The following is a 22,223-nucleotide window of genomic DNA, read 5'->3' as shown; positions in this document are numbered from 1 at the left end:
CACACCTCCTGTAAGACCAGTCGCCCAGAATGCACCTGAACACACCTCCCTGTAAGACCAGCCTGCCCAGAATGCACCTGAACACACCTCCCTGTAAGACCAGCACGCCCAGAATGCACCTGAACACCCCTCCCTGTAAGACCAGCATGCCCAGAATGCACCTGAACACACCTCCCTGTAAGACCAGCACGCCCAGAATGCACCTGAACACACCTCCCTGTAAGACCAGTGCCCAGAATGCACCTGAACACACCCCTGTAAGACCAGCCACCCAGAATGCACCTGAACACACCTCCCTGTAAGACCAGCACCCCAGAATGACACCTGAACACACCTCCCTGTAAGACCAGCATGCCCAGAATGCACCTGAACACACCTCCCTGTAAGACCAGCACGCCAGAATGCACCTGAACACACCTCCTGTAAGACAGCACGCCCAGAATGCACCTGAACACACCTCCCTGTAAGACCAGTACGCCCAGAATGCACCTGAACACACCTCCCTGTAAGACCAGCATGCCCAGAATGCACCTGAACACACCTCCTGTAAGAACCAGTACGCCCAGAATGCACCTGAACACACCTCCCTGTAAGACCAGCATGCCCAGAATGCACCTGAACACACCTCCCTGTAAGACCAGCACGCCCAGAATGCACCTGAACACACAACACTTGTAGATTAATTCAACAAAGGAAGTTCCATGAACCAGTGTCTTTATTTTGTGAGCCCACTAGATGGCGCTCTCTGTTCAACACAGGGTTGAGAAGACATCAGGCTCGTTGGAGATGAGCCAGGTCTGCGCAGAATCGATCACCGGCGTTCGGCGCCCGTTGCATGCTGGGTAGATTTGTGTCCGACTTGATCCCGACTCGCTCTGACGTCGTGCACACGTGGGCAACGATGATCTCACGAGAGCAGGGCGGCCGCAGGTCTGGGACCAGGGGCCGCAGGTCTGAGACCAGGCAGCGCAGTTGCTTTTCACCGACTGTAAGACCCAGGCGGACCCAGGGCATGCTGGGAAACGCTGTCCTCTCAGCTGATTTAACAGCTGATTGGTTCACAATCCACTCAACATGATGACGCTTTATATAAACTTTTTATTGTTTTTGAATCGGAGGGATTTTAACTGCTATGTGTCTGATTTAAAGTCTTATTCTCTCCAGAACACACGTTGTCAAAAGCCAGAGAGACTAAATCTGATCAGATCAGTGATCATCTCCAGTCTGTTGTTAATTAAAATCAGCAGCACACAGGCGAGGAGGCGCAGCTCATCTCCAACGAGCTTACTGAATTGCAACGCCTCAGGCCTTTCTCTTCTTCTTCTCCAAGAGCGCCATCTTGTGGGCTCCGAAAATACAGACACTGGTTCAAAAAGCTTCATTTGGCCGTCGCTGCTTCAACGTGATACACATCATTTTTGTCAGAATTCACAGAATCAATGGCTTTTTTTAAAAAAAAAGGACATTATGTTCATTACCCAAATTTTTTTGCCGCAAACCTTTTCCTTCGTTTTGTTTTTCTTTTTTGTACATACAACTTTAGGGGCAAGTGTAAAATGTTATTTGTTAAAGGAAAAAAAAAAAAATATATCACTGGTCAAAGTGGGGGCCCTTTAAAAGTTCCATTGCACTCCTTAAGACAAAACCACCAGCGGAATCATTTCTTATTGTTTTGTTTTTTAACCGGGGCAACATTTTTCCAATTAATTATGTTTTTAAAATTATTCAGATGGAACAAAAAAGGGCCTTTGGGACTTGGGGAAGGGTTGCGGAGGGGATTTTAGATTTTGCTTAAAGACCGGCCCCCTAAAAATCACGGGTTTCTGCTAAAGGGTGGTAGGACTTTCTTAGCCCAACCTTTGCGTTATGTTATATATATATATATTTTTATTTAATATCTTTTTCCCAGACTTTAGGGCCACCTTTTATGTGATGGGAACTAAACCCAGTTCCCGCATGACTCTTTAAAAACTCCCCATTTTTCGGTGGTGACAAAAAGATTTCTTTACATGTTTTGGTGAGATCTGAATGAAATCAGGACGTAGTCAGTCCCCCTCTTCGGTCCAAGCCAGTTATCGGGCCGAGTCCAAAAAGAAGACGTCACTCTAGAGAATCCTTCAGACTTTCCTGTCCAAGTTCGATGGAGAACATCACATTCAAGGGAAAAACCCCCAACTTCATCCAAAATTTAAAGGACGTAAAAAGGGGATTCCCTTTTCTGCACAACTTCCAAAAATTGAAAACAAAGGAAAAGGAAAAAGTTCATAAAAAACTTTTCAAGTCCCACCCCCCTTTCTCTTTTTTATTCTTTTTAAAAAAAATCTTCTGCTTTTCTTATTACCCCTCGACTCAGATGCCCATACATAACCCATTTCCACTTTTTTGTTCTTTCTTCCCTTTTTTCCTTCTTTCCTTTCTTTTTACCCCTTCTATACAGATTAAATAATCAACCAACCGCTGCTCAATTTTTCTTAGGAAAGTTTTGTTCTTTTGTATTTTAAAAATCAAAAAGCAAGGGCTTCTTAAAAACAAATGGGAAATTTTCCCCCTTTAAAATCTCCCTTTCCCGGAAGGTTAACAGAAAAAAACCCTGACCGGGGCGTGGCCAAAGAAGCTGATGTACCTATGTGGAGGGAAATGATGAATTTAAAATAAATTATCCCCTTTTCTGAAGCTGCTCCATATGGGTTTTATGCAAGTCAGGTCCAAAAACAAAAAAAAAGTCCCCAAAACAACCGGAAACAAAAAACGTCTTTTTTACCCAGCCTGCTGTATTGTAGCAGGGGGAAGAGGACAAAAAGCGGCGGGGGTTTTGGTTTAAGGGTTTAAGAGGGGCCAGGACGAAAATTTATAACCCCGTGAAGAGGTAGTTTTAAGCTGGGTTTTAAAGGTTATGATAGAGGAGGCAGAGCGAAGAGCAAGAGGAAGCTGGTTCCAGAGCGATGGTGCACCGACACAGAAGGCTCGTCACCAATGTCCGGAGCCTGGATTTAGGGACGCAAGCAAGTCCTTGTCAGAGGACCGCAGGGACCGTGACTGAGTGTATGGGCGGAGCACATCTGTTAGGTACTGAGGTGCAAGTCCATGGAGAGATTGGTATGTCAGTACGAGAGTTTTATATTTGATCCGGGACTTAATTGGCAGCCAGTGTAGCTTCTTCAGGATGGGAGTGATGTGAAGTCCAGGTTTTGTGTGGGTGGGCATCCTAGCCGCAGAGTTCTGGACGTACTGAAGTCTGTCAGTGGATTTGCTAGGCAGACCAAGAAGGATACCGTTGCAGTAGTCAAGACGGGAAGTGATGAAGGAGTGGAAGAGGGTCTCAGCTACAGAATTGGAAAGCCACTGTCGGAGTCTGGAGATGTTCTTGAGATGGTAGAAGGCCGTTTTAGTAGTGTTGTTGATGTGCTGTTGGAAGGAAAGGGTGGAGTCCATGATGACGCCCAGGTTGCGTACTTGAGGGGATGCAGAGATGGAGCAGGCATCCACATCCAATGTGATGTCACCAACCTTTTTGAGAAGTGACTGAGGGGCAAACACCATGAGTTCTGTTTTGTCGTTAAAGAAGAAGAAGAGGGTCATTTATTGGGGAAAAAACAGAAACAATCCACAAGGGAATAAAGAGTTCAAAACTATCTAAAAAAAACTAAAAATTCCAAAATCCAAAACACAAAGGCCGCAAGGATCCATTGGGAAAAAAAGGGTGCGGAAAAGACAGGACAGTACACAGGGAAGAGACTTACAGGGCATACGGGAACCGGCAGCAAGACGAGGTACTGACAGGACGAGAAAGAAGGATCTGACAAGAGACAAGGGAAGGACAGACATTACATACACCAGGTAACGAGGTAACGAGGTAACGAGAGGCAGGTGACGAGAGGGCAGGGACTCGGGGGGGGGGGAACATCAGGTGATCACAAGAGCGGGAAGACACAGGAAGTAGAACGAAAGACAAGACGAGACAAAGAAAAACAGACTTCAAAATAAAACAGGGAACAGAACATGCAGACACTCAGGGGGACACAGGACAACAACGATACAAGACCGGGGAGGAAACTTAACACAAACACAAGGAAGGCCAAAAGGGAAAAAAACACACCCAAAACCCCAAACCACAACATGAATGAGTATTTTAAGTGTTTATTCTTTGCGCAAAGAAGGGTCAGGACAACACAGAAGGGTCAGGGAGAAGGAACAAAGGAGCTAGAGAGCAGAGGTTGCATACAGTGGTGCTCATGAGTTTACACACCCGTGCTTAAGTTGACTAAAAAGAGGAATAAAAAAAAAAATGTGGAAATTGATCTTAACGCCTTAATTAAAAAAAAAGAGGGACAAATCCAACCTTTAAAGGACCCCAATTTTCTTTGTGAATCAATAATGTAAATAAATAGATGTTCTTCGTCACAATGCAGGGGGCATAAGCACTTAAAAAAATACTTAAAATACTTGGAAGTGAAATATCATCCCCCCCCCCATATAATCACATACCCTTCACCATACATAGAGATTGGCATGGTGTAATTTAGACTCACAGCTGGTTTGATTTGCATTGAGAGATGATTTTATGTAAAAGTTCCCCATGCCGATCTCTATGTGTGGTGAAGGGTATGTGATGATGGGGGGGGGGGTTGTATTTTAATTCCAAAGGCCTAGTGAGCTTTATCAGAAGAACATTTATTTATTTACAATACATTATTCATTCACAAAGAAAAGTGCTGTCCTTAAATTAATTGGTGTATTTTCCTTTTTTTTTTTAAATTAAGGCATTGAGATCTATTTACAAAAGAGGATTTTTTTTAAATTCCTTTTTAGTCAATTTAAGCACGGGTATGTAAACGTACGAGCACCACTGTATGTACTACTGTTGCCGGGCAGAAAAGGCCTGGTTGCGACAGAAGCGAGACGCCACAGAAAGGTTAGAGGGAGACCGGTTTGAACCAGCTCTGTGGTCCTCGAGGAGGAAACCAGCTGGAGGTGTGAGCCGGGTCAACAGGGCAAGCATATATAAGACTAGTCTACTGCAGATTCAGAATTAAGACTAAGCAACAGAAACAGAAAATACGGGTGGGAATTTGTTGTTGTTGATGATGAAATCAGTGTCTTGATTTTTTAACGGTCGCCAGACAAATCAGAAAACAGAGTAGGCAAGAGTGCGAAAAAACACCACAAAAAGGGCCAAAAAGAAAAAAGGTTTTCTAAATACACGCATGATCTAATGCAGGGGTCTTCAACAGGGGGTCCGCGACCCCTAGGGGGTCCGCGGAGGTACTGCATGGGGGTCGCGAAAGTTTTGGTTGATTAGACTTTTTTTATATATATATATATATTTTTCCCACTAATTGAAATGTCTTTAAATCCACATTAACATGAATTCAACACACTGTAGTAAACAGATAAATGGAGGCAGAAGATGTCTTTCAGTCATCAATGCACACATGGCACTATAGGACCAGTTTGATATAACACAATGTTATACAATATATATAATTAGGGGGTCCCCGCTCCATCTCGCCATCAGTTTGGGGGTCCTTGGCCAGGAAAACGTTGAAGACCCCTGGTCTAATGAGACATGCATAAAATAAATAGGCAGAACACATAGAGGCTGTTGAGCTTTATCATCTGACCCCTTCATGTTTCATGTTGTAAGAAGCCAGTTCTCCTCCTTTACACATGACTCAGCCTCTGACATGGAGGATCGCTGGTGTGTCTTTTCCACCGAGGCGGTTTCTGGTGCTGGTTCGGAGTCAGGGCCAGATATCGAACGGTTCTTGCTTTTCCACACAAATAAACCTGGGGGGGGGGGGGGGGGGGGGGGGGGGGGGGGTTATCATGACGTTCGAAACAAAAACTTCTGGCGGGCAATTTTGAAACACGGGTGGCTGGTGTTAACCATAGAGAGCTGTTGATGTCAGCTTTGGACAATGGATGGGGAACCCAGAACACCGTGGTCTGGGGGGAAACCAGAACCACCGTGGTCTGGGGAGGAAACCAGAACCACCGTGGTCTGGGAGGAGACAACGGTCTGCTGGCTCTCAGGCTGGGGAAGACAAGGTCTAGAGAATGGAGTAGAACCAGCACAAACTGGCACCAGAACCAGAACCAGAACAGAACCTGGTTAGCCTGTGTGGAAAAACGCATATGTGAGTGAAGGGATCAGCATTTTTAAGTGGTGTGTGTGTGTGGTCTCTCTCTCTCTCTCGGGTTTTTGTTTTGGTGGGGTTCTGTCTCTCTTTGGTGGTGCCCTCTTTTTGTGTTTTTTGGTTTGTGTGTGGGGTGTGGTGTCTCTCCTCTTCTTGTGTGTTTTTGTGTGTGTTTGATCTCTGTGTATGTTTCTGTCTTCTTTTTTTTTTGGTTTGTCTTGTGTTTGTCTGTGTTGTTTCGGTTTGTGTCCTGTGTGTGTGTGGTTGTGTGGTGTGTGGGGTGTGTTGTCTCTTGTGTGTGTGTGTGGGTGTTTTTTCTCTTTTAAAAGTGTGTCTGTCTGTCTTGTGGGGTTCCCTGTTTTGGGTGTGTCGTGTGTGTTTTCCCTCTCTGTCTGTTTTTTTGTGTGTTGTGTGTTTTGTCGTTTGCTGTTGTGTCTCTGTTTGTTGGTGTGTTGTTGTGTTTGTGCGTGGGTGGGTGTTGGTGCCGCTCGATTTTATGTTATTTTTTTTAAATCACGCTAAAATTCAAAAAAAATTTTGCATTGATCGTTTTGCTCAACCGTTGGCCTCGGGTCAATCGAATCGTGGGTGCCCAGACCCCCCCCCCCCTTAAAAACCCTTTCCTTTCCAAATGTCGCGTGTGTCTTCCTGTCTGCTTGGTTCTCATAGCCGGGACACTCCGGCTTTCATCTGTGGATGGCAGGTAACGGTAAAGGCCCTTTCCAAACAGAACCGCTGGGGGTTTCACCGTCCCCAAACACCCTTTTTTCACTAGACCCAACCATTTCAACGGATTTAATTTTTTGCATCAAAATGAGAAAGCAATTTTCCCAATGTGGCACTGGGGGAGCATTTGTGTTCCCGATTTGAAAGGTTGTACCTCTGTTGCCTTTGGGTCAATTTGCCGGGTTTTCTTTTTTTTTTTTTATCAAAAAAAAGGGGCCTTTGAAATAAGCGTGAAATTTCACGTTAAAATCTAAAAATAATTTAAAAAAAACAAAAAAGCACCCCAATTTGAAAAAGGAAAAAAAGTTTTTTTAAAACAAAAGGGGTTAAAGGTGTTTTGGGGGGTTGGGGTTCCTCTGTGGTTGGGGGTGGGGTTTTTGAGCCCCCTTTTAAATTTTCCGCCCGCTGTGGGTTTTCCCGTGTGTTTTTCCCTGGGTTTCCCTTCGTTTTTTTTTTTGGCCCCCTGGTGTTTGTCTGTGGGCCCCTGGGGGCTTTTTTGTTGGGTTTGTTGGGTTTGTCCCTTTGTTGGTTGGGTCTTTGCCCGTTTTTGTTTTTTTTTAAAATCCCCAAAAAATTTTTTTAAAAAACGAAAAATTTAATTTTTAAAAACTAAAAATTCCTTGGGAAAAAAACACCCCAAAAGCCCCCCCCTTTAAAAAGTCCTTTTTTCCCAAAGGGTTGGTTTTTTTGTTGTTGGTTTCTGTGGGGGTGGTCTTTTTGGGGTGTGGGGTGGGGTTCGTGTTGGGTGTGTGCCCCGTGGTGGGTTTTTCCTGGGTTGCCCGGTTTGGGGTTTTTTTTTGGGGGTCCTGGGTGTTGTCCTGGGTGGGGTTTTGGGGGGTTGGTTTTGGGGTTTGGGGTTCTGTTGTTTGGGTCTTTGGGGTTTTTTCCCTTCCCTGTTTTTTTTGTTTTTGGGGGGTTGTTGGTGTTTGTTGTTTTTTGGGGCCCCCTTTTGGGGTTTTGGTTTTTTCCCAAAGGTTTGGTTTTGTGTGTGTGTTGTCTGGGGTTTTGGGGTTGTTTTGGGTGGGGTGTGGGTGTGGGTGGTTGTTTTTGTTTTGTGTTGTGTTGTTGTGTTTTGGTGTTGTGTGTGTGTGTTTTTTTGTGTGGGGGTTGTGTTTTTGTGGGGTGTGTGGGTTTTGGGTTTGTGTGGTGTGGGGTCCTGTGGGTGTGTGTGTGTGGGTGTGTGTGGTGGGTGGGGGGTTTTTTTTGGTTGTGTGTGTGGTGGGTTTGTGGTGTGTGTTGGTGTGGGGGGGGGGTGGTGTTTGTGTGTGTGGTTCTTTGTGTGTTTTGTTTGCTTTTGTGTGTGTGCGTGTGGGTTGTCTTTTTGTTTTTTGGTTTTTTTGTTTTTTGGGTTTTGGTGGGGTTTTTGGTGTTTGTTTTGGGGTTTTTGGGGTGTGTGTGGTTTTTTGGTGTTGTGGGGTTTTCCTTTGTGTGGGTGTGTGTGTTGTGTGTGTGTGTTTTGGTTGTGGTTGTTTTTTGTGTTTTGGGGTGTGTGTGTGCCCTTTTGGGTGTTTGGGTTTTGCCCTGTGGTGTGTGTGGGGGGTGGTTGTTGTGTGTGTGTGTTTTTTGTGGGTGTGGTGTGTGTTTGGGTTGTTTTTGTGTGTGTGTGTGTGTTGTTTCGGGTGTGTTGTGTGGGTGTGGGTGGGGTTTTTTGGTTGTGGTTTGGTGTGTTTGGGGTGGTGGGGGTGTGTGTTTTTGGGGTGTTGGTGTGTTTTTTGGTTTTGTGTGTTGTGTCGTGTTGTTTTGTGTTTTTTTTTTTTGGGGTGTGTTGTGGGGCCCCTTCGTGGGGTTGGGTTTGGGTTTTGTGTGTTTGTGTCTTTGTGGGGGTTTGTGTGTGTGTGTGTTGTGGGGGTGTGTCTGTGTGTGGGTTTGGGGGGTTTTTTTCTTGTGTGTGTGGGGGGGGGTTTTTTGCGTGTGTTTGTTTGTGTTTTGGGTGGGTGTGTGTTTTGGTGTTGTGTGTGGGGGTTGGGGTTTTGGGGTGTGTGGGGGGTGGGGGGCCCTTGGGTGTGTGTGTGGGGGGGTGGGGTTGTGTGGGGGGGGGGGGTTGGGGGGTTTTTTTGGGGGTGTGTGGTCTGGGTGTGGTGGGTTTGCGGGTGGTTGTGGGGGTTTTTGGTGTGTGTGGTGGGGGTTTTGGGGGGGGTTTGGTGTTTTTGTGTCTGTGGGGTTTTGGTGGGTTTTGGGGTGTGTGTGTTGGGGTTTTGGGTGGGGTTTTTGTGTGTGTGGTGTGTCTGTTTTGTGGTGTGTTTTGGGGGGGTGTGGGGTGTGTGTGTGGTGGTTTGTGTGTGTTTGGGTTGTTTTTTTTGTGGGGTGTGTTTGGGGTTGGTGGTCTTTTGTTGTTTGTGTGCTTGGGTGTGGGGGTTGTGTGTTTTTTGGTCTGTGTTTTGTTGTGTTGTTTTTTGTGTTTGTGTGGGGGTTTTTGGGTTCGGTGTTGTTTTGTGTGTGTTTTTGTGTTGTGTTGTGTGCCCTGTGTGTTTTGTGTTTTGGGGTGTGGGGTTTTTTGGGGGTTTGTGTTGTTTTTGGGGGGTTTTTGTGTGGGTGTGTGTGTGTGTGTTTTGGTGCTGTGTGTGTTTTTTTCCTGTGTGTTGGGTTTGTGTGTTTTTGTGTGTTGTGGGGTGGGGGTTTTTTGTTGGGTGTTTTGGGGGTGTTTTGGGGGTTGGTGTGTGTCTGTGGGGGGGGGTGTGGGGGGTTTGGTTTTTTTGTGTGTGTGGGTTTGTGTGTGTGTTTTTTGGGGGGTGGTGTTGTGGTGGGGGTTGTGTGTGTGTGTGTGTTTTTGGGGGTGTGTGTGTGGGGGGGCGGGGTTTTTGTGTTTTGTGGGTGGGGGTTGGGGTTTTGTGGTGTCTGTTGTTTGTGTGTGGGTGCTGTGTGGGTTGTTGTGGGGTTTTCCTGGGTGTTTTGTTTTTTTGGTGTGCCCTGTGTGTGTGTTGGGTGTGTGTTTGTTTTTTCTTTTCTTTGTGTGTGTGTTTTTGGGTGTGTCGTGTGTGTCTTTTTTGGGGTGTGTCTTGTGTGTGTGGGGGTGGTGTGGGGTGTTGTGTGGGGTGTGTCTGTGTGTGTGGGGGGTTGGTGGGTTTTGGGTTTTCCAGCAAGGGGTTCCCCGGCTGGGGGAGGTCGGCCCCCTCACGCCGCTCTTAAATTCGCCATATTTAGGACCACACAGGGGGTTGGTCTTCCTATTGTCGTTTCACTGGAAACAGCAGCTCAACCCCAGGGGCCCGCCATTCGGAGAAAACCCGGGCTCCCAACACGACCTCCCTTTTCGTGTTTCAATCCGCGATGCTACTTCAGGGGAACAAAGTCCGGGGCCTGCCCCAAAATTGGGCCTGTTTTGGGGGGGGCTGATGCCTTTGGTATTGCGCTTGGAGATTTCTTCCCATAAAAACAGCGGCCTTTCCCATGCCCCCGGGGTTCCGCGGTTAACCCCAAAGCGGTAAAGGCGGGCCCTTGCGGATTTCTCGGCTCGGGGTTTAAAACCCTGGGACTTTGTGAGTTTCAAAACCCCAAACTGCCCGGAAAGGCTGCACCGGAGGGGGTCTTTCCCAGGGGGAAAATGGGGGGGAAAGTTTTGGGTTTCCCTTTAAACGACTGTTTTAAAGGTTAAAATTTTAGTAAAAATATCCGGATTTTTTCTGGGTTTTTTAAAGACTTTAATGGAAAAAATTCCGGGGAAATTTTTTCCCCCCTTTGGGCATACCCCCCCCCTTGTTCTACAATTTATCTTTACCCCCGGGTTTTTCGCTTCCCCTCCCTTCCTCCTTTTACTGACCATTTCCTCTTCCTTTTCCATTTGGGTAACATCTCCCCCACCCAGACTTCCTGTCGGAGAAACTCAGCCCCCTTAAAAAAAGGGCTTTAAATTTGGGTGACCCCCTGCCAATAACCCCCAAGGGGGAAAAAGGGGTTTTTTTCGGGGCCAAGGGGGAAACACTGCCTGGCGCAGGGGTTGTCCCCCCCCCCCCCTCCCCCACAGGCCGACTAAACAAATCCGGGGTTTCCCCTTTCTAGCACTACCCCCCCTTACTGGTAATTTTTCCGCCTACCCCCCCTAAACATTTTAAAACTGCTGGGGAAGATCATAAACCCGGCCCCCACGAAATGTGTTTTTTTTTTCCCTAAAAAAGATTCATCAATTTGAACACCCGAATTGACAGATTCACCTCCCCCCTTACGATTTACTTTAGCCTTAATTTTATTTTTCTTTAAAATTTTAATTTCACTTTTATTATAATATAAACTTTAAACAAACCCGGAAATTGAAGTTTAAACCACACAGGAACAGTTTAAACTAAAGAGTCTTGCCAGTCTTCCTTGTACCCACACCTTGTCTTCTTACTGATGGTGGGGGGGGGGGCCTCAGACTGCTCAGACTCGGGCTCTTTCTCCAGTTTTCGAATTGGAAAGCGCGTTTTCTAAAAATTCCTTCCCAGTGTCTGGTATGCACGTGCGTGCGCTGTCATGACAACGAATCGGAGGGATTTTAACTATTTGTCTGATTTAAAGTCGTATTCTGGACATTCTGGTGGCAGTGACGTTAAGAAGTCAGAGAGACTGAATCCGTTCAGATCACTGATCATCTCCAGTCTGTTAAATAAAAATCAGCAACAGATCGCATGCAGAACATTTTGAGAGCTACTCTCAGAATCAGAATCAGAGTCAGACTCAGAATCAGAATCAGACTCAGACTCAGACTCAGAATCAGACTCAGAATCGACTCAGACTCAGAATCAGACTCAGACTCAGACTCAGAATCAGAATCAGACTCAGATCAGAATCAGACTCAGACTCAGAATCAGACTCAGACTCAGACTCAGAATCAGACTCAGAATCAGACTCAGAATCAGACTCAGAATCAGAATCAGACTCAGAATCAGAATCAGAATCAGACTCAGACTCAGACTCAGAATCAGACTCAGACTCAGACTCAGAATCAGACTCAGAATCAGAATCAGACTCAGAATCAGACTCAGAATCAGACTCAGACTCAGACTCAGAATCAGACTCAGACTCAGACTCAGACTCAAGAATCAGAATCAGACTCAGACTCAAAATCAGACTCAGACTCAGACTCAAAATCAGACTCAGACTCAGACTCAGAATCAGACTCAGACTCAAAATCAGACTCAGACTCAGACTCAAAATCAGACTCAGACTCAGAATCAGACTCAGACTCAGACTCAGAATCAGACTCAGAATCAGACTCAGACTCAGACTCAAAATCAGACTCAGACTCAGACTCAGAATCAGACTCAGAATCAGACTCAGACTCAGACTCAGACTCAGAATCAGACTCAGACTCAAAATCAGACTCAGACTCAAAATCAGACTCAGAATCAGACTCAGAATCAGACTCAGACTCAAAATCAGACTCAGACTCAGACTCAAAATCAGACTCAGACTCAGACTCAAAATCAGACTCAGACTCAAAATCAGACTCAGAATCAGACTCAGACTCAGAATCAGAATCAGAATCAGAAATACTTTATTGATCCCCGAAGGGAAACTCCGTGTTGCAGTTGCACAAATATTATAAATAGAGTAGAAAATACAAAGAAATAAAGAAATACAAGGAATTGGATACGTACGGTATTTACATAAAGAAATGTTACTATACATCGTTTACATAATTAACATAATTAAGGATTTGGAATGGTGAAAAGGAAAATAATAATAATAATAATTGTAGTAGTTGAGAAAAATACTGGAGACGGTGTACCAGCTGATACGTGGGTCTGATAACATTTTATTAAATCGTAAACGCACCACGGTGTTTTTGTCACGTCCTGTTTCGCCTGAAATCAGCTGGAAACCGTCGGACTTTACCGCAGCTTCTTGAACTGCTTGATTTCTTGAATCGGGCGTCAAACGCTGTGCGCGCACGCGCTACGCGGGACGGGTGGTCACCCTAATTCAACCCTCTCTTGTCCTCAAGAGGACCCTCCAAGAGCCGTGTAATTGTTGTTTCCAATCTTCTATGTTATGCCCCAGAGTGGCACCAGCTGCCCAACAACCTGAGTCACATGTCTCCATCTGGAGTGAGCTCGGTGTTAACCAGCAGAGTCCAATCCACCGCACATGGTGAGTCTCTGCAGGAGGACACAATTCATGTACACTTTGATTCATTTGGTTCACTCTGAAGCCCGCAGACTGGGAATTGGCGTCTAATATTATCCAGGATAACAGAAAATAACTCCAGGTTTTTTAGTACAGGCTATTTAAGCAATTGCTCATGACAGGTCGTGGTATGTTGTGGTTATATCACAGCTAAGGGTCAAAGACGTCCCTAACTTAGACTTTTTAATGCATAAAATGTTACAAAAAAGTCAAAAGTCTTCAAATGTCCAATCAAAGATTGATTAACCCTTGTGTTGTCTTCCCATCAAAATTGAAATTCAACACTTTTGTTGATGCTTTCTATTGATTTTTTTGTTTGAACTTTTCCCAATTTTTAAACACTTTTGACGCTTTTTTTTAAAGGTTTGTCACTTTTTTGACATTTAACACTATATAACACTGACTTATTAACTTTTTACAGTGGTTTTTGGAATTTATGGTCAGTAAACCTCATTTATAGGAAATTATACCTAATGTTTGAGTTAGAAAAGCAGAAATTAGGAATTATTGAGACTAAAATTAAAGGAATGGATGTTGATGATAATCACAGACTGGAATATGTCAACTTTTACTCAACACTATTTCAACAACACTTCACTTTGTTTGTCAAATGCTATAAAATTGAATAAGACCCAAAATTAATGAAAGTAGAGATTTGTACTTGGCAAAGAGCGTTGGAATCAATCATGTTATTTTGGGGAATTAAAAACAACACTGATATAGGACAACATGAGGACAACATGAGGGTTAATCAAAATAATTGACTTATACAGCTGGTTAAAACAAGTTCAGATTAAATCAGTCAGTGTTGCAGATTTGTCTTCTACATTATTGCAGATGATAAAGCAGATGTTTCTCCTTGTCTTTGTTTTTCGTAAGTTTCACCAACAGCTATGGATGAAACTGCTGCAACCACAACAGAGGTCACCTCTGCCCAGCTGCAGGCAACATCTCAGCAACCTGCAGCTACGATGCCACAAAGGCAAAGTACAGCGGACAGACTGGAGACGACAGCACAGAGAGTGACAACACAAAGAGTGACAACACAAAGAGTGACAGCACAAAGAGTGACAACACAAAGAGTGACGGCACAAAGAGTGACAACACAAAGAGTGACGGCAGCACAGAAAACAGCTACGGAAAAAACAACTGTTGCACAACCGATTACCTCAACGCAACCAACCAGCATCCTGCAAGTCCCCGATGCATCTGTCACAACAGCTGCAGCTCCAACCACCACGGCTCCATCAACTACAGAAACGGCTCCATCAACTACAGAAACGGCTCCATCAACTACAGAAACGGCTCCATCAACCACAGAAACTGCTCCACCAACTACAGAAACGGCTCCACCAACTACAGAAACAGCTCCATCAACTACAGAAACAGCTCCACCAACTACAGAAACGGCTCCACCAACTACAGAAACAGCTCCATCAACTACAGAAACAGCTCCACCAACCACAGAAACGGCTCCACCAACCACAGAAACAACTCCACCAACCACAGAAACAGCTCCACCAACTACAGAAACGGCTCCATCAACTACAGAAACGGCTACATCAACTACAGAAACAGCTCCACCAACCACAGAAACGGCTCCACCAACCACAGAAACGGCTCCACCAACCACAGAAACAGCTTCAACAACCACAGAAACGGCTCCACCAACCACAGAAACAGCTTCAACAACCACAGAAACGGCTCCACCAACCACAGAAACAGCTTCAACAACCACAGAAACGGCTCCACCAACCACAGAAACAGCTCCACCAACCACAGAAACAACTCCATCAACCACAGAAGCGGCTCCATCAACCACAGAAACGGCTCCACCAACCACAGAAACAGCTCCACCAACCACAGAAACAGCTCCACCTACAGCAGAAACAGCTCCATCAACCACAGAAACAGCTCCACCAACTACAGAAACAGCTCCATCAACCACAGAAACAGCTCCACCAACCACAGAAACAGCTCCACCAACTACAGAAACAACTCCATCAACCACAGAAACAGCTCCACCAACTACAGAAACAGCTCCATCAACCACAGAAACAGCTCCATCAACCACAAAGACTGTTCGATCAACCACAGAAACAACTCCACCTACTACAGTAACAACTCAAACTACCACAGAAACAACTCCACCTACCACAGAAACAACTCAACCTACTACAGAAACAGCTCCACCTACCACAGAAACAACTCAACCTACTACAGAAACAGCTCCACCTACCACAGAAACAACTCAACCTACTACAGAAACAGCTCCACCAACTACAGAAACGGCTCCATCAACCACAGAAACTGCTCCATCAATCACAAAGACTGTTCGATCAACCACAGAAACAACTCCACCAACTACAGAAACAACTCCACCAACTACAGAAACGCTCCCGCCACAGAAACAGCTCCACGTCCACAGAAACACACCCACAGAACAAATCCACCAACCAAGACGCTCCACCAACACAAAACTTCCCCCAAACCACAAAAACAGCTCCAAAACCACAGAACACTCCCCCAAACTAGAAAAAACTCCACCAACCACAGAAACAGCTCCACCAACCACAGAAACAACTCAGTACACAAAACACTCCACCAACCAACAGAAACAGCTCCACCAACCACAGAAACAACTCCACCACCACAGAAACAGCTCCACCAACCACAGAAACAACTCCACGTACCACAGAAACAGCTCCACCAACCACAGAAACAGCCCCACGTACCACAGAAACAGCTCCACCAACCACAGAAACAGCTCCACGTACCACAGAAACAGCTCCACCAACCACAGAAACAGCTCCACCAACCACAGAAAGAGCTCCTTTAACCACAAAAAGAGTTCCTTCAACCGTAAAAACATCTCCTTCAACCACAGAAACAGTTCCACTGACCACTAAAAGAACTCCGTCAATCACAGTAACTGCGCCGTTAAATACTCCGTTGAGTACAACCCCACTAAAATCAGCGTCAACAAACCCCACCACGTCCTCACCAGTTACTAGTCTGACCCGGCTAACCAAAGCTACACACCAGCCAACGACAAAGACCCAGCGCATGAGTTCTGGGAGTCCCACAGCAGGACCTACGGAGGTTAGAAGGACTACAGGGTCTCTGAGCAGGAGAACCACCACACCTAGCAAGTCCGTGGAAACAGAAAAACCAGGTAAATAGTTCTCTGTCCTTTAACCCTTACCCTCAGGATCATACCGCAGCTAGGCACCATCACCTTGTCGAGGTGGAGAGGTTTTTATGTCCCATGACACCGAATATCAGCTGAAGGTATTCTGCCTTCTTGGAGACCCTGATTGGAGTCCTGCATGGGGCGGTAAAAGACTGCAATGTGACCTTAATGACAAAATTGTGTTTTTCTTAGTGCCTTTTTGCTACATCAGGAAAACATAAACAGAGGTCCTTTTTTAAAAAAGCTTAACAACCTCTTCTGCACAGCCCCCTTTATGTGAAAGCTTCAATGGTTTAAAGATGCAAAGGTTAAAAGCAAATTAAGGCTGAATATTCATCAGTGAAAAGGAACTAAGGCATAAAAAAAAAAAAAACACAATACACCATCAAAAAAAAGAATTATTTAAGTTATGTAACAGTAGTATACGCCAAATGAAATTAGAAACATCAATGGGATATTTAGTAATGATGAATAAAAAAATGAAGTCCAATTGAGTTAAAAGGTCACATTTTATTAATTAATTTACATTGTTTTTTTCTTCAAGGACACAAAATGATGTATACAATTTTGGGTGAATTTATGTTGCTTCCCGTCAAAGTCAACACACACACAGTAGTAATACACACACAGAGCCCCCTTGTATTCAAGACCTTATCCTTATATCATGGTTAAATACCTTCTGATTTAAAGGGCCAGTGTGTAGGGATTTCTCCCGTCTAGCCTTGATCATATATCACAATCACTCTCTCTTTTCAATCTCCTTCTTCTTCTTCTTCTTCTGGGCAAAGAAGAAGAAGACTCCTGTTCCTGAAATTAGGATTTTGAATACGTGTTGTCCGGTATGTCCCTCACCCGGCTAACGTATTTCAAGATGGCGCCTGAATATGGAGCGTCTACCCCAGTTCATATGAATGGAAATGTAAAAAGTCGGAATTTATCCTCAACGCCTCCAGGGTTTTTTTTTTTGTCTTTCCGGAAGTTATTAGTGTCGGTTCAACTTGCGTTGTGAGTCATTGATGCGTGTAAAGTTGTAAAAGTTTTTACAAATTCAAATGTCTGGAATGTAATTAAATGTCCATGTTTCATTTGTCCCTGACATGAGAGCACGAGTGAAAACTCTCAGGTGTTGGAGTTAAATTTTAAGCCAATAGGAAGACTTGGAATTGATGGTGATGGTCAATATTCATGAAAAAAGGACAAATTTGTAAACAGGCATCGTTGATTTTGATAAAAACAACAACACACGTCACACGCTGGGCCTTTAAACTTGGCTAATTCATGGCTCTAAACACTAAAATCCAAAGGGAATAACATGCTAAAGTGAGAACTCTACACTGTTTCCAAAAAGATGATCCAGACGAAGACAAACCCACTACGACATTACATCAATAAAATCCTTCTACAGGGCAAATTAACCCAAAAATATAAATGTCCAGATTGTGTTTTTGACGTAATTGGACCTAAGTTTTTGTTTCCATTTTCATTGATTGCTTTAGTGGTCCTGTTTTTGGATACATCACTTCTGTTTAACCTTTTATTCATAAAATAATACACTGTATTGCATTTTAATTCAGGAGCCAGGTGGGCGGTGGAGCTGATGTTTTCCTTGAATATGTGTCGTTAGGTTGTCGTCACGTCACATACGGTATATATCTAGTCTCATTAAATGATACTAGCACAACAACAACAAGCAAACAATCTTTAATAATCCGTCACCTTGCACAACAGAGAGCCCTTTTGTTGATAACTTATGTGAAATTAGCTAAATCACAACCAATTTTAATACAGTTTGTATTTTATTCCCTTTAAGACACAAGTAATGCATTTAAATTTAAATAATAGAGGAACTCACATTGAACCAGTCACCAGTAAGTAAGTTACATATGAGCCAGCATTTCCCAGCAGAGCCACTAGATGGCAGTAGCATATCGCTGCAGAGACGGCAGCTGCTCCCCACGCACACGCACACACACACACACACACACACACACACACACACACACACACACACCCCGCTGAGTTCTGCATAGCAACAGACAGAAGGCCGGACCATCCTGTGCAGTTAGTCACCGTGTTATTAGTGTGCAGTAAAATATTTTGACCTAGCTGCACTACACACACACACACACACACACACACACCACACACACACCACACACACACACACACGCACACACACAGCAGGTTTTCAAGGTGACTTCTTGACAATATATGGCAAGTTCAGTGAAAAAGTCTGTCAGTCACTTGGTTTATTTCTCCCTTCCAGACTCAAATATCTCCACTTCTACTGGATCGATTGACATGAAATCCTCAGAGGAAGTATCCTCCGTACGTTGGGGATCTCTTGATCCCCAATTTCGGCCAAAAAGGGGAATAACCAATTCTGTGTCTGCCGTGTGATTCCCTCTGGCCTAAAAGTACCCTTTGCTCTCTGCAAAATCACAAAATCAGAATTCAGTCTAATAACATCTGGAAAGTCTAGAAGATTCTCACAATTTAATCATTCAGGCAACATTTACATTACCAAATTCATTCATTCCCCCTTGCTCTGGTGTTACCCCCTCTCATTCCCCCGCTCTGGTGTTTCCCCCTCTCATTCCCCTTGCTCTGGTGTTTACCCCCTCTCCCCCCTCCTGCTCTGGTGTTTCCCCCCTCCTCATCCCCCTTGCTCTGGTGTTTCCCCCCCTCATTCCCCCTGCTCTGGTGTTTCCCCCTCTCATTCCCCCTGCTCTGGTGTTTCCCCCTCTCCTCCTCTCTCTGGGGTTACGCCCTCTCTTCCCCCTGTTCTGGTGTTACCCCTCTCCCTTCCCCCTGCTCTGGTGTTTCCCCCTTCATTCCCCCTGCTCTGGTGTTTCCCCCTCTCCCTCCTCCTGCCTGGTGTTCCACTCTCAGTTCCCCCTGCTCTGGCATTTCCCCATCTCATTCCCCCCTGCTCTGGTGTTTCCCCCTCTCGTTCCCCCTGCTCTGACGTTACCCATCTCATTCTCCCCTGCTCTGGCATTTCCCCCTGTCATTCCCCCTGCTCTGGCGTTTCCCCCTCTCATTCCCCCTGCTCTGGTGTTACCCCCCCTTATCCCCCCCTGCTCTGGGTTACCCCCTCTCATTCCCCCCTGCTCTGGTGTTTCCCCTCTCGTTCCCCCTGCTCTGACGTTACCCATCTCATTCCCTCTGCTCTGGCATTTCCCCCCTCATTCCCCCTGTTCTGGTGTTACCCCTTTCATTCCCCTTGCTCTGGTTTTTCCCCCCCCTCATTCCCCCTTGCTCGGGTTTTACCCCCCTCTTTTTCCCCCCCCTTTCGGTGTTACCCTCTTTCTTTTCCCCCTGCCTGGTTTTTTCCCCCTCTCATTTTTCCTGCTTTTGGTGTTTCCCCTCTCATTCTTCCTGCTCTGGGTTTTTTCCCCCTTCATTCCCCTTTTTCTCTGGTGTTTCCCCCCCTCCCCCCTCCTCTCTGGTGTTCCCCCCTCCCGTTCCCCCCGCTCTGACGTTCCCCCCTTCCCCCCCTCTGCTCTGCGTTTCCCCTCTCTTCCCCCGCCTTAAAAAACATTTTCTGACCCTTTCGGTTTTTTTGCGAGGTTTTTTTTCGGTCTCAACCGACGCCGACGTGTCTCCTCCTATTGTCTTATGTTCACGACGTCTCTTTCTCTGGCTAGCTACTACTTACCGTGGCAGCTCCGCACAGGGGCGCCACCCCTCCCTCCATTGATGCCCTACACCAAATGATGGGGAATTTTTGGTTTGGGGCCTTTGGGTTAAAACGGGGATATTTTTCACTGGAGAAAAAAAACCTTCCGGTGCACGGAGATCACTTTTGGGCTAAAAACTCCATTTAAATAAAAAAAGAAAAGGGGAAGTGTCCCGGTGTGCCGAACCTGCGGCCTTTTTAAACTTTTTTTTCCCTTCTTCCCCCTAGCGACCCATGAATCATACATTTCAAAATTTTTTATCCGGGAAGAAAAAAAAAAAAAAAAAAAAGTAACATTCCTTACATGTTAAAGGGGCCTGACTCGATTTAAAACTGGTTTTCACCTTCCTTTCTGCAGAAACAAAAAAACCTGGGCCCCCACTCGTCAGGACGGCTTTAAATACACTAAAATAAAATAAATTTCGAAAACTGAAAAAACCAATACACAGAAAGGACAAAGACTTTTCAAAACATCGGCCGGGCTGGCAATCGGACATCAAACGGGCTTAAACAAAATTAAGGGGGCTCAACCTCACCTTGTTTTTTGTAAATTTTTTAGACAAATGCGAGGGGCCCGGGCTGCACAAAAACACTAAAAAACCTGTTTTCCGCTAAGATATTTCCTTTTATCAACCCGGGATCCCGTGATGTGAAAACAACCCCCCAACTGCTAATCAAAAACGCGAAGACCCCCTTTACGACAAACACTCAGAGGCCGACCGCGGAATAATTTTTTTTATCCCCCAAAACACGCAAACAAACAGCATGCCAGACACCCCTCCAACTTTTTCATAGAAAAACCTACTTCAAGCTCTTCCCTCGCCGGGGACTGGAGGCCCAGTCCGGCGGGGCCCCCCGCGTCAACGTAGCTGGACTCCGTACGCGACTCGCAGCAGGCTCTGTTGACCGAGGTTTTTTCTCCTCTTTTTATTCTCTTACCAAACCAAGGATGTTGGGGGGGGGGCAACCCTCGCTCCCAGCCCGTCCTTGGTGGGGGTCCGGCCACCTGCCTCGAACCACTTTCCAAACGGAGCCCTTTCTCTCAAAACATGAGCTCGAAAAAGCGGATCAAGCTGAGTATGTTTGGATCAAAACAGGTTATGAAAGGTTTGCAAAGTAAACAAGAAAAATAAAAACCAAAACTAAAAATGTTATAAACAGGAAATCAACAATTATACAAGCGCCCCCTTAGCTGTTGTCAAGGTCAAAAATCCCAAAAGCTTTTTTCCTCCACAGCTTCGGGTTCGGCCCCTTAAAATAATAATTAATTAAATTTTTTTTTTTAAAGGTCAAAGCAAACAAACCGTCTCAACGTAGGGGCTTTTTTATGACTTTTTGCCGCAAAAGGGAAGAAACTTGAGAGCAACCTTCCACCAGCGCTGCTCCTAACGAACTTCGAAATCCTCTTTGCAGCTCAGACTTTTTATTAACACACACACACACACACACACACACACACACACACACACACACACACACACACACACACAAGGATAGGAATACCGAGATTGGGCTGTGGTTATCTATATTATGAGTGTCAGCTTTCAGGATGGAGACAGTTTGTGCAACGTGTACTTTGGGTGTCCAGCAGAAACTGGACAAGACAGTTGTTAAAATGTACACATAATATGCATGAAAGTCACACTACTTAAGAAACCACTTTAAGAAATAAGGACTAAAAGACTTTATCAAAATGAATTCTCTATCAACGCTGGATCCGGGTTTTATTACACGCCCATGGATGCAACTCCCAAACATCACACACACACAGTACAGGCCAAAGGTTTGGAACCAGCTTCTCATTCAATGAGTTTTTCTTTGTTTTCAGGACGATTTACAATGTAGATTCTCACTGAAGGCATCAAAACTATGAATGAACACACGTGGAATTATGTACTTAACAAAAAAAGTGTGAAATAACTCTTAAATAGGTCTAATATTTTAGATTCCTTTGCTTTTTTTGATTGCACTGAAAACCCTTGGTGTTCTTTCAGTGAGCTTCATGAGGTAGTATTGTGATATTGTGCAGTATATTACCTTTTTTAGAGCTTCTAATTTTTCCCAATTTCAAATGACGTCGTCAAAAGGAAACTTATCACCACCTGTTTCATCTAAAATGAAACATTTCTTCATCTCACTTTAATTGGATTGTAGCAAAATGGGACAAACTGACCGACACATACTCGGTGTCTGTGTATTTACACAGTACTGCCACAGGAAATACTGCAGTACTATGTTGTATAGATCCACCCCCCCCCCCCCCAACCCCCGACACACACACACACACACACACACACACACACACACACACCACACACACCTCACCCTATCGCACCTAATGAAACACAATATGAGGTGTTTGAGAGGTGTTCAATAAAAATGG

The sequence above is a fragment of the Etheostoma spectabile genome, chromosome 12 (assembly GCF_008692095.1).
Source record: "Etheostoma spectabile isolate EspeVRDwgs_2016 chromosome 12, UIUC_Espe_1.0, whole genome shotgun sequence".
In the NCBI taxonomy this organism is placed as follows: domain Eukaryota; kingdom Metazoa; phylum Chordata; class Actinopteri; order Perciformes; family Percidae; genus Etheostoma; species Etheostoma spectabile.
This window is presented reverse-complemented; position numbering follows the sequence as displayed.